We start from the raw sequence: 12,388 nt of genomic DNA on the forward strand, positions 1-12,388 counted from the left end.
AAAATTCTTCAGTCAGCTAAATGATATTAAATTAGTCATTTGAAAATGCATTTTCAACTTTGGAAATTAAAATAATTTGTGGGATGTTATAAATAGAAGTAATTAAAAGTCATCATTTCTGTTGAATAAAAATTGTATTATAAATCCAATATGAATGCACCAAATATTTCATGAAAATGTGCCTAACATATTGCAAACGTTACACCATTACAGGAGTCACATTCCCAGCTTCTACCTGGGGATCAACTATTCTACAGTAGACATTTTGCCTGACCTTCTAGTCTGAAGTTCCTGCTTACTATTCTGCAGTTAGCTTTACTGCAAGCCTACTTGTCAAACCCATGGGTCATATTCTCCCAATGCCAGTGATAATCTGAAGTATGACTGTCCAGAATGCCTTACCAAAAGCAAGAGGTGGGAGTCATTCTCCTGAAAAAGCGTAGAAAGAAAACAGAAACAAGAGATGAACATGACAAAGCTCAGAGTGTTCTGAGATTTCTTTAGGCATCTAAATGCTTCAATTATCAGAACCTGTTGATTCCCACTAGGTCAGACCCAGTTCCCTCCCTCTCAACAGAAAACCTTCCCACTGAGCTGAATTGTCTTTGAGGAGGGAGGTGAGCCTAAATAGGCTTCTCTGGCTGACCTTGAGTGTGGAAGGGACAGAGAGTTCGTCCTTGGCCCTTCTGTCTTGTTCAAGTGCCATTTGGAGCAAAGTACTTGGCCTCATCCCCAAAGAGCACTGGATATCTTCATAGGAGGGGAGGAATTCAGGCCACACCCTTACTATTATAAACAGCGGGTTTGGAGCCCAACACCAGTAGCACCCTCTCTCTTAGGCCCACTGCTACATTATATAAATCTAGCACATTCCACATTTTTGCTCCAGAGCACGAGGGGTTGGATTTAAACGGCAATCACATTTGCCAGAGGTGCTAGTGCGGCACTCCAAAGGTAAGGGAGTAAGAAAACTCAGCAATGGCCTGATTGGTGGGAGCAAATAGATTGTGAGGAACCTTTGCCCACTCTTTTAACTTTAAAAAGGCTCAGACATTGTTCAAACAGATGGGCAAAAGTCCAGGCTTGTTCTTACCTTTAAGGCAGCCTGTTCTCTCATCCTCAATAATGAACCAAAGAAAGGTTTTTAATCATGCAAGTGCAAGTGCTGTAGTCCTGATGTGCCTCTCTGGCAGAGCTGCTCTCTTTAGACAAAATCTAGTAACATGGTGTTTGCATTTGTGTTTGCATTCTGCCTCTCCAACAGCAAGTCACTCTGGCCTTTTTCCAGAAGGTTTTGCTTAAACTGGCATAAATCTGTGGAAATTGCTATCAGACTATCAAATTGTATAAGGGTTCTGGATGCATCATGATGTTCCATAACAGCTTGTGTAATTTGATTCATCACATCATGTTGACTCATGCTTAAAATGATATAACCTGCCAAATGACACTGTGTTGCAATGTTGTGACAATGGCTCAAAAATTAAACCTTCCTCTCCCGCCCCCCCCATAATGCTATAGTTTGCTAATAAATCAGACAGTTGGTTACAGAGATTTGTGTTACTCATCGGCTTCAAACTCTCCCTTGTTTGCTAGAGCCCAGAGTGGTTTTGCTCTGTTTGGCATATCTATATAAAAAGTGTCTTGCCTTATTAACCAAGTCTCAAGAGTAAGAATTTGTTGAAAAAGACTCAAAATGGTGAGAACCTAGGTCTATGTTCAGCTGATTGCACATGTTACTAGTTGAGATACATACCTGCAGCAAAAAAAGAATTGACCCCTCCCTGTGGCAGAAAGAGGGACAAACCTGGACATTTCCCTTTAGATATGAAAATGTGATAGCATTGGAAAACATATTCTGAATAATTTAGAATTCACATCTTGTCCCTACCAAACTCCTTGTGAAAAAGCGTTCTAGTTTTTCCTACTGAAATAATTTCTGGTAATTGATGAATTCTAATGACTAATCACTGCCTTTTCTTTAGGCTTCGTTTTCTTAAAAACTTACTGAAACATTTAAGCTAGTTCTTTTTAAAATAAAAAGAAAAGACAATGGGTGTATTTTTGTTTCATGGATGTTGCAAGCAGGTGAGAATTTAACAATTGGTTCATTTTTGTACAAGTAGTGCCAATTTTATGCTGTTTAAGCTTATTATCTAATTGCATGCTTGTGCTGGCTTCAGAAATAGCATGACATTAAGTCAGACTTGTGCTGCATTCCCCAGCAGTGGAATATTCAATTATTTGTTCTGACTCATGTAATTCCCTGTATTCCAAGCTTGTTAATGTCATTACAGGGCTGAAATAAAGTGATTACTCTAAATGAGTATTTATCCAATAGGCAATGCAATTCCTGCGCCCTCCAGCTGACAATAGATGATTATGAACGTTCTTCCCTTCTTCCCGTCCCCCCCACCCCGATTCCCTCCCCTGTCAAGAAGGCACCATAACATTGTGGTGCTCTGTGAAATACTGTCAGATGGTGTAAAATATATATATAATAAAATAAAAAGAAGTGCAACCTCCCCCAGCAGAGTTAAAGCTAATGACCACTGCTTCCACTCCCAGTCAGTGATGACAGGTTGAACTAACTGATAATGGCATGCCTGCTGTTGAGCTGGCCACTTACGTTATTTCTCTTGACATGGTTCTGGGGAAGGCCTAATTTTTTTGACATTTGACCATGCAAATTTGAGTCCTGATACATTATTCTGCATTTACATCCTCCCAGTGTTGCTGTTTAAAATGTGCTACAAGCTCCTTGAGCTCAGCTAATAAAGGCCACAGAATGAAAGAAAGTTAAATATGAATGTAAGAGGAGACCTAAATGAAGGGCTAGCTTGTACATCTCAAAGATAACCTTCTGGAAATGAGCGAGTAGAAAATCCTTTTCAAAGCAAATGGTAAAAAGTGTAACATCGTTTTTTTTCTACAAAAATTCAAAAAGATTCTAAAATATTCACAAAAAGGAAAACATTACATATTACATGGACATTTCTCCACTCAGCAATTCAGCTGGATGTATTTTAAGCCCATTAATCACTTTTAATAGTATACCTTCCCCAAAGAGTTGAAAATTTATAGTGCTTCATTAAATACAGGAGAAATTTTGGCAGTCTCCCTCTCTCCTCTCATGTGCTGGCTCTTCTCCCCTCCTCCCCCTCGTAAAGCTGAAGCACAAAGTTATTGATTGCAAGCAAACTCACTTTTTTCATTCTTTCAAAAGAAAACCCACTGTATGAATTTAGCACTTATGAAAGATGACAGATTGAAAGCCCTGGGGAGTTCATTTCTTTATTTAGGCACAGAAAAGGTGTGGCCAGGGCAGTGGAATTATAAGTCTCTTGCCTCAGACCCAAACTAATATGGTTTACATCCAGAGCATAAGGACAGTTCAGACTCTCTCAGCCATTCAATTTGTGAAGTCACTTAGTTGCAGTATAAACTAGGACCTTGTGCCTATTTTGTTCCCAGTTGTTTGAGGAGAGAACTAGATTCCATGGGGCTTTTTTTAAAGATTTGGACCTTAAGAGGAACTTAGTATCCTTTCTGGAGAGTTGTATGGATGGAACTGTGAGAAAATCAGTCTGAGTTGACCCCGCCTGGTTAGATTGTGCCAGTTTTACTGTTCCTGCGCTTTCAATGGCTCTTATATGCATTTTGGTTCAGTAGGAAAGGTACAGGAATAAGAGTCAGGAAAGCCAGCTGTGTTCTGTTCCTTGATTTATAGCTGGCTCATTTCATTACCTTGAGCAATTCATGTCGGGCCGGAACAAGCTTCCATTGAAGACAGTGGGAATCTTTCCATTGATTTCAATGGGCTTTGGATCAGGTGATTACCAGTACTTCACTTTTACATAGAAACCAAGATTGCCCAGACAGGATTCCAATGTATGCCTCCGGTGAAATACACAAAGTAGGATTATCAGTTGTTTCTGAAACATTGCAGTACCAGGAAGCTATTGGACCTTGCCAGCCACTCTGCAGCTAACCTTTATAGGCTTTTATTTTACTGAAGTGTTTATTTTCTTGGATACCAGAAGGTACCTTCCTTAGAAGCCTAAAACTTAATTTCACTTGATACTTCATTAGTAAACCACTCTATTTCAGCTTTTTTCTGCTTAAGAAGGCATAATAAAAATAGCTTAAAAGAATAAGAAAGTTTTTTCTTTCACCTTATAAAGCACAGCATGTCATTTGTAAATTACACCACAGAAAAGAGCAATCTGCCATGAACAAGAAATGTTTGATCACTGAGTAATTTTGGACTCTAATCAAGGCTCTTTACTATACATCTACTGCACCCTCACTGTTAATTATACTCATTTGCATTATTCTTACTTTCATTTTAACAAGTTGTGATTCTAAGTGCACCAACAACTGCAATACAGAATACAGAGCATATTCCCTAGGCTATTGGTACTGTGCACTAATTACACAACTTTAAGATGCAGTGATGATACATAATATCTAATTATTAAAATTTTAGTACACTGTTTCAAAGGTAACATATCAACTCGTGTCAACTCATGTCAAAGGCAAGTTAAGGAATCTAATACGTTCTGTTTTGTTCTTTAAATTTTCTAAAATTCTTTGGCACCAAGAATCAGTTTTCACATATATTAGCTATAAATTTAAATCCAGGTCAGATTGAACATTACTATGACCAAAAAATCATTGCTGTCATTGTCCTACATGAACTAGAATGGTGGCTTCAGTTTAAATTCTTTTGCATAAGTAACCATCTCACAAAATCATGCCATTTAACATGGTATCCATCATCAGATCTGGCACCAGTTGGCAACCTTTTTGACTGTATGATAACAGCGAGGACATGTAGACTGAACTACCTTCTTGCTCTTAGTAAGGTCCCTTCAGAAGACAATTGTGGTATACTGAGGCCATAACCAGTTGCTGATTCTCAGCTTCTCCTTTTCCCCTCTTTTGGGCTGCCATGGGTGACTATGTGAGGGATAGGAGCCATCCTCTGCTATCTGCTCCCCCAGGCTCAGGTATAGACAGTAAAGTTCCTGTCCTGCTCTCCAATTTTACCAGAACTGTCTGGATTTTTCTTAAGATGTTCCACTGTTCTGGGATATGTTTTCAGGACCCCTAAAATGTCCCAGTTTTCCTTTTCATCAATTTATTTTATAACCAATTACAAAATATGTGTTCAAGTTGTACAACTTCACAAAGCAGAATTTTTTCCTGTGTTTACCTGGAACAAATAGTCCATTGTAATGAGTGTTCAGTGTAATGAACACTGTTTGGAGTAAAAAGCTGAATGATGCAGTCACAATCAGTACTGTTCTTTCACTTAAAGTTAATGACTCTTGTGCAGTGTTTCATCATAACTCACCCAGAACTTCATAAAAGTTACTAGAACAAATCCTCTGCTCTTAGAAATGTCCATGTATTTCTGTTTAGTCAGAAGCTGGCTGTAATGACCAAGCACATTTTAAAAAAAATTCTGTACATTTGTTTGTACTAGTATTTCACAACTAAAATATACTACCCACAAAAACATTTATTGTTCAGCAAATATGCCCACCTTAACATCTGGCTCATATCTGAGCAGCTCCTGGCCCTGAAAGGGAAGCAGTCAGGCATGCAATGCCCCTATCTCCTACCCATTTTAAAAATCAGAGGGCACAGTTCTGGGAAAACCTTCCTAATTGAACAATTTTCTTTTTAATACAGTAACTCTTGAGTATCACAGTTTAGACCCTCGAGGACTACAAACTGAACACCAATGTGGACATTTAAAAGCAACAGCCAAACCCCCCAAATTTAATGTCTCATTCTCTTTGCCTATGAATGTTCAACAGGATTCTGAAATCCTTTATTTGATTAAAAAACAATCCATCTGTAACAGAGTTGGCACCCACGTCTTACAAGTGCCCCCCTGTTTGAGTGTGTGCTTGCAGTCTCTCAGTTTGTGGTGCTGTAACAGCATGGCACCCATCTCTCATAAGCACCCCACCCCCTTGGTCAATGGATTCTTCAGCTAGTCTTCAGTGACTCAGCCTTCCAGCCAAGTCATGTGCACTGTCTGTAGGTGGAACAGAACAAACCCCTTCCAGCATATACAGTTTTTACTTTTTCCCAACCCTGATATGGGGCTGTACCCCCAGGGCTTCCTCCCTGGAGACATGCTTTCTGTAGCCCTCCCAGGGCTAGTCTGAGTGAGCAGCCAGCCAGGAGCTCCTTCATTAGCTCCCCCAGTCCTTGCCCACACTGAGCTGTCTGGGGTCCTGCTGCTCTTTCAGCCAGCCGGGAACACAGTTCTCTCTCCTCCCAGCTCCAGGCAGCAACTGACTGACTTGCTCTCTGCTGCTTCTATTTATATGGCCCTTCAGCAGCCACTCTGATTGGCTGCTTCCCATGCAGCCACTCTAGGCCACTTGGAGGACTTCTCTTCTGCTCCTTTCTGGGACAGGGTGTGGCAGAACCCTGAGGCCTCCAGCAGGGGGCTTCTAGGCCTAGTCCACCCAGTCACACCACCCTGGTAATGTATTTGCTAGAAAAAACATTGCAAACAGTCCAGTATTCATAAGAAAACCAATAACAATAATCTAGTGTGAGCAAGCAGAGATTTGAGGCCAAATGGTGGCTGGTCATTCTAGGGCATGTGAGATGGGCCAGAGGTCTCAAGACAGGTAAGGCAGGATTTTGGCTCAACCCTCCCTTCTGCACCAGCATGGCTGAAAATGCCTTTTCTGATGGAGCACTTTCTACAGCCTTTAAAAGTGTGCTCTCCAATTCCTTTGGAGATAGTCTGCTGCTCTCAGACACAATGGTTCCTACAGCTACTGCTGGTGCAGTGCCCCCTTCTCACCCCCATCCTTTCCCTGTGGCCTGTGCCTTACCAGCTATAATATGGACCTTCGTTTTTGTTTAGAAAAACTATAGTTGTGATTGTGCTTTTTGTTTCATCAGAAGAAACTCACATCTGGGGTAAAGTGAAAGGAGTACTTAGTAGCTGTAATATCTGCGATGAAGCATCTATGTGCCAATGTCTTCTTTCTGAACACTGGGGAGTATTGTCTGCAGAAGAGAAATATGAAAGCATAGTGACTTGAGGGATGATGGGGAAAGAGACAGAGCCCATTAACCAAAGATAGAAACTCCTTGAAGATGTCCTTTCTTCCACTTATTACATTTGAAGCAATTCCATGGGGTCTAAATGCTACTCAGTAGTTATCTAGTTAGATAGGTAATGGATAAACCAATTAATGTAAACTTAAGAGGTTTCTATACTTACTCAAGTTGTCTCTTTATTATAGAAAAGGGACTTTTTCAACTCTCAGATTATTCAAAAATATTTCCCATTTGAGCACTTGAGGGTGGAACTGAAGGGTGAAAATATATGTTAACAAGTGAGCAATGGTAGTGGTAGAGGCCATGCAGTTAGAGTTAAGGTATATCAGTTGTGTTACAGGGTTTGGGATGCAAGACAGACCAGTAAGCAGTTGTATCACCACTGAAACCCTGGGTGCTTCACAATGCTTTGCTGCTATCACTCCAGGCTGGGATGCTCACAAAAAGTCTACCAGTATGCATGGGTGTATGTGTGCTAGACAGACCTGGTTCAGCAGCTCTGACCCCCGCAGCCTGTCTACAGCCAAACAGTCCCATTCTGGCTTCCACCAGCCTTGGTTAATACTTGCAGGGAGACCCCAACACACTGGTCTTAAACTTTCTTGTGCTCTGCCATGTCCATCCCACTCCTGGGCAGTTCAGAGAAATAATAAGGTTCATTTGTTCCTCTAAAGACACAAAAGCTCAACCCAGTTTATAACTGGGGTAAATATACCTTCAATTTAAACACAGCACTGGGTTTTTTATAGTGAAAATAAAACAAATGTATTATGGGACATAGATTAAGCAATGCCAAGTAAAAAAAAATAAAGTCAGAAATGGTTACAAGCAAATCAAATTGAAAACACATCTAAAAATCTAAAACTTAATCTAGCTAGATATGAGCTTTGTTCAAGATGGATTCTCACATATATTTAGTTTCCAGAGATTTCAACCTCCCCCTTTTTCTGAAAGACCCATCTTTTTCAGATTGCAAGCGCTCTTTTCCTTTGTACCTGTGTCGTGATAGATGCCAAAAATGGCTTCCGTCTTCGCTTATATCTTCCAAAGTTCAATGACTTCATTTCAAGAGACAGGATGACCTCATGCTGTTTTTCCCTTCCTGTGGGCTTCTTATCCCTGTCCCTGAAAAAGTAGATATCACTTCTTTCTGCTTTATAGTTTAGTTTTAATCTGATTTTATACCTTGTAACAGTGTTGCTTAAATTGTGAGACTGGCTTTCCTTAGGGAAACTCGAACTAGCCCATGAAAATATTTTAAAAAATAATTAATATAGTAACTTTTCTTTCTTTCTCTTTAGAACTCCACGAAACCAGATGCTGTAACAATATTGATTACTGGATATTGAATAACAGATATTCATTGGATGACTCCGCATCTACTTTCTTCATGTGAAAATTAATTCACAATGAACAATATTATTAGGATGCTCTGTTCATATTCAGTTAGCACAAAATTGAGATGTTAAGAACAAAATTAATCAAGGAACCAAAAAGCATATGAAGAGAAAAAATATTTTAATTGACGCTATGCCAATGCTAGGAGCCTGGGTAACAAACAGGAGGAATTGGAATTGTTCATTTCTCAGCATAAATAGATCTAGCTGTATAATCAATGGTTATAACCTATTTAGGAAGGACTGAGTGGGCAAAAGGGGAGGAGGAATGGCACTCTACACCAGAAGTGGCACTACTAGTGTTCAAGTCACTAATAACTCAGAAGAAAATTATCTTGAATGCGTATGGATCAATGTCCAAACAAATAAAGTACAATATGGGGTACAAGTTGGTGTATGTTACAGACCATCAAACCACACTAGGGGACAAGATGACGAGCTCCTACGCACCTATCTGTAATGTGTAGGGGGAAAAGCTGTGTGATCATGGGGAACTTCAGTTTGAGTGATACATCCTGGAGCTCCCATGTTGCCAGTACTAGAACATCCTTGGAATTTCTAAATATTATAGACAATAATTTCCTAACTCAAAAGGTATTGCATCCAACATGAGGGAATTCGATATTAGACCTCATCTTACCACCTAAAGAGGAACTGATCACAGAACTAAAAAATAATGGTAACTTAGGTACAGGTGATCGTGACTTGATCTCATTTATAATGTGCAAACAGAATAAAGTCCAGATCAGTAATATATATACTTGGTGCTTTAAAAGGGCCAGTTTCATGAATCTAAAAACGTTTAAGAATCAAATCATCTGGGAGAAAGAATTTAATTAGAAAACAGTTAATGATAACTGGGAATTGTTTAAGAACACTTTACTAGATGCTCAAAAAGCCACAATACCACAATCTTTAGAAGGCTCTATTGGTTAAAAAAATTACCTAGTTTAGGGAGAAAGTGAAAACAGCTATCATATATATAAAACAAAGGGAAGAATGGGAAAGCTGATAATAATGAATATAAATCAGAAGCTAGGAATTGTAGAAAATTGAAAAGGAATTAAAAGGAATGCAAGGAAACATCTATAGCCTTCAGAGTTAAGGAAAATGAGTTTTCTAAGCATATTAGGAACAAAAAACCCCCTAAAGTGTTATTGGTCCATTACTAGATGGAAAAGGTAGAATCATAAATTATCATGCAGAAAAGCATTCAATAATTATTTCTGTTCTCTATTTGGAAAGAAAAAGATGTGAAGACATATTACATGACAAGACTCATTCATGATAAGACTCATATCATTATATGATAAGACTCCTTCCATTCAGGAGGAAGTTAAAGAGCAGCTACTTAAGTTAGACATTTTTAAATCAGCAGGTCCAGATAACTTTCATTCAGGAGTTTTAAAAGAAGTGACTGAGGAGCTCACTGGACTGTTGTTGTTGATTTTCAATAAAGTCTTGGAACATCAGGGAAGTTCCAGATGATGGTGGGAAAGCCAGTGTTGCATCAATATTTTAAAAGGCTAAATGGGATGACCCAGTTTATTATAGGCCTGACAGTCTGATATAAATCCTAGGCAAAATAATGGAGCATCTGATATGATACCGGATTAATAATGCATTAAGGGAGGGTAATATAATTAATGCAAATCAGCAAGGTTTTATGGAACATAGATCCTGTCAAATTAACTTGATATTTTTTTTAATGAGATTGCATGTTTGGTTGATAAAAGTAATAGTGTTGATGTAATATACTTACCCATCTGTAAGGCATCTGACTTGGTACCACATGACATTTTGATTAAAAAACTAGAAAGATATAAAACTAATATGGCACATATTAAATGGATTAAGCTGTAAATGGGGAATCATCATTGAATGGATGTGTTTCTAGTGAGGTCCCGTAGGTATCAGTTCTTGGCCCTGTGCTATTTAACATTTTTATCTATGACCCGAAAGAAAACATAAATTCATCACTGATAAAGTTTGCAGATGAAACAAAAATTGGGGGATTAGTAAATAATAAAGAGGACAGGTCAATGATACAGAGCAATCTGGATCACTTGATAAGCTGTGCACAAGCAAGAATATATGTTTTATTATGGCTAAATGTAATATAAACAACTAGAAAGAAAGAATGTAGGACATTCTTACACCTACTCTATCCTGAGAAGCAGTGACACACAAAAAGATTTGGGGGTCCAGGTGGATAATCAGCTGAATATGAGCTCCCAAATTGTAGATAGTGAGAGTCAATTTACCAAGGAATGTGGCAAATTCTCTATCACGGACACTTTTAAAATTCAGATTGGATGTTTTTCTAAGAGATATGCTCTAAGAATTATTTTGAGGAAGTTCTATGGATTGTGTTAGACAGGAGGTCACACAAAATTATCACAATGGTCCCTTCCAGCCTGAGAATCATGAATCTAGAGATATTGGCTGTTGTGTGGGTATACCACTGCCTGCTACTGAATTGTAGATGTATGTGATATTCTGATTAAAATCTGGATATGACTTTAAAATCAATACAAGATGTATGGCCCCTGATCCTACAAAGATCTTGGGGAAGTGCATAACTCTAAGCACATCCTTTGCTGTATCAGGGCCATAGTTTATAATGTCAGACTATGGGCAAGGATCACAAAAGGATTTAGGCACCTTAATGCCACTTTGGGTGCCTAAATCCCAGAATCCAGCCTCTTTGGGATTCACAAAACCCCCACTCAGCTGCTCCTGACCACTGTAGGTGCCTAAACTCATTCAGTGCCTACATGTTTGCAGTAAAGGGCTTTATATTTCTGCCTGTGTACATGCACACTGCTGCTCCCCTCTAAGTCTCCAGATGCCTAATCCCCAGAGTGATGCACAAACCAGGGGAAGAAGGCATTCCTTCAGCTAATCATCTGTGGCACAGTATCTTGCAAGCATGCAAAGAGCTCACCTACCAAATTGTCTCCCGACAAGCGAGCTCACACAAAAAGTCTGGGTGGGAAAAGGCTACCTCCTAACTTTTAGCCCTGTGATTGAGATACTTACTTGGGATGTGGGAAGCCCAAAGTTCAAATCCACCCTCTGTCTGAGGGAGAAAAAAGGGGGGTAATTAAATGGGGCTCTGCCATTTCCTATGTGAGTGCCAGGGCCAAAGAGATATAAGATAGTCTGATGTAGGGTGTCTTCAGTCTCTCCTGCTGAAGCTGTTCCGCTGTGAATAACTAATGAAAGACTCAATGGGTGAGCGAGAGAGAGTGAGCATGTGAGAATGAATCTGTAGATTCAAGCATGCATCTGGGAAGTGGAGGACCCACAATCCAGTCCTATACCAATGATTGTTCAAAATTACTTTGCCACAGTGGAACTGCTTCAACAGGAGAGTCTGAGAGAGCCTCTGTCCCATCCCCTCCTGCACCCCGACTAGTCTATGGACCAATGGCTAAGGTGCTCCCCTAAGAAATGGCAGAGCTCTGTTCAAATCCTTTTTCCTATCAATCATAGAGGAGACTTAAACTAGGATCTCCCACATAGGGCTGGCTCTAGGATTTTTGCCACCACAAGCAAAAAAATTTTTGGCCGTGCCAGCTTTCTTTTCGTCCCCGTCCCCCCCCGCACCCCAGGCTCCGCCCCAACTCCGCCGTTTCCCAACCCCTTTCCCAAATCCCCGGCCCCACTTCCTCCCGCAGGCATGCCGCATTTCCCCCACACATACATTGCTTCCTGCGGCTCCCCCCCTCGCAACTCCCCGCCCTAGCTCACCTCCGCTCCGCCTGCTCCCCTGAACACACCACCCCTCCGCTTCTACCCCCTCCCTCTCAGGCAGGGCCGGCTCTAGGCACCTGCAAAACAAGCAGGTGCTTGGGGTGGCACATTTCTAGGGGTGGCATTCCGGC

The sequence above is a fragment of the Eretmochelys imbricata genome, chromosome 2 (genome assembly GCF_965152235.1).
Source record: "Eretmochelys imbricata isolate rEreImb1 chromosome 2, rEreImb1.hap1, whole genome shotgun sequence".
Lineage (NCBI taxonomy): Eukaryota > Metazoa > Chordata > Testudines > Cheloniidae > Eretmochelys > Eretmochelys imbricata.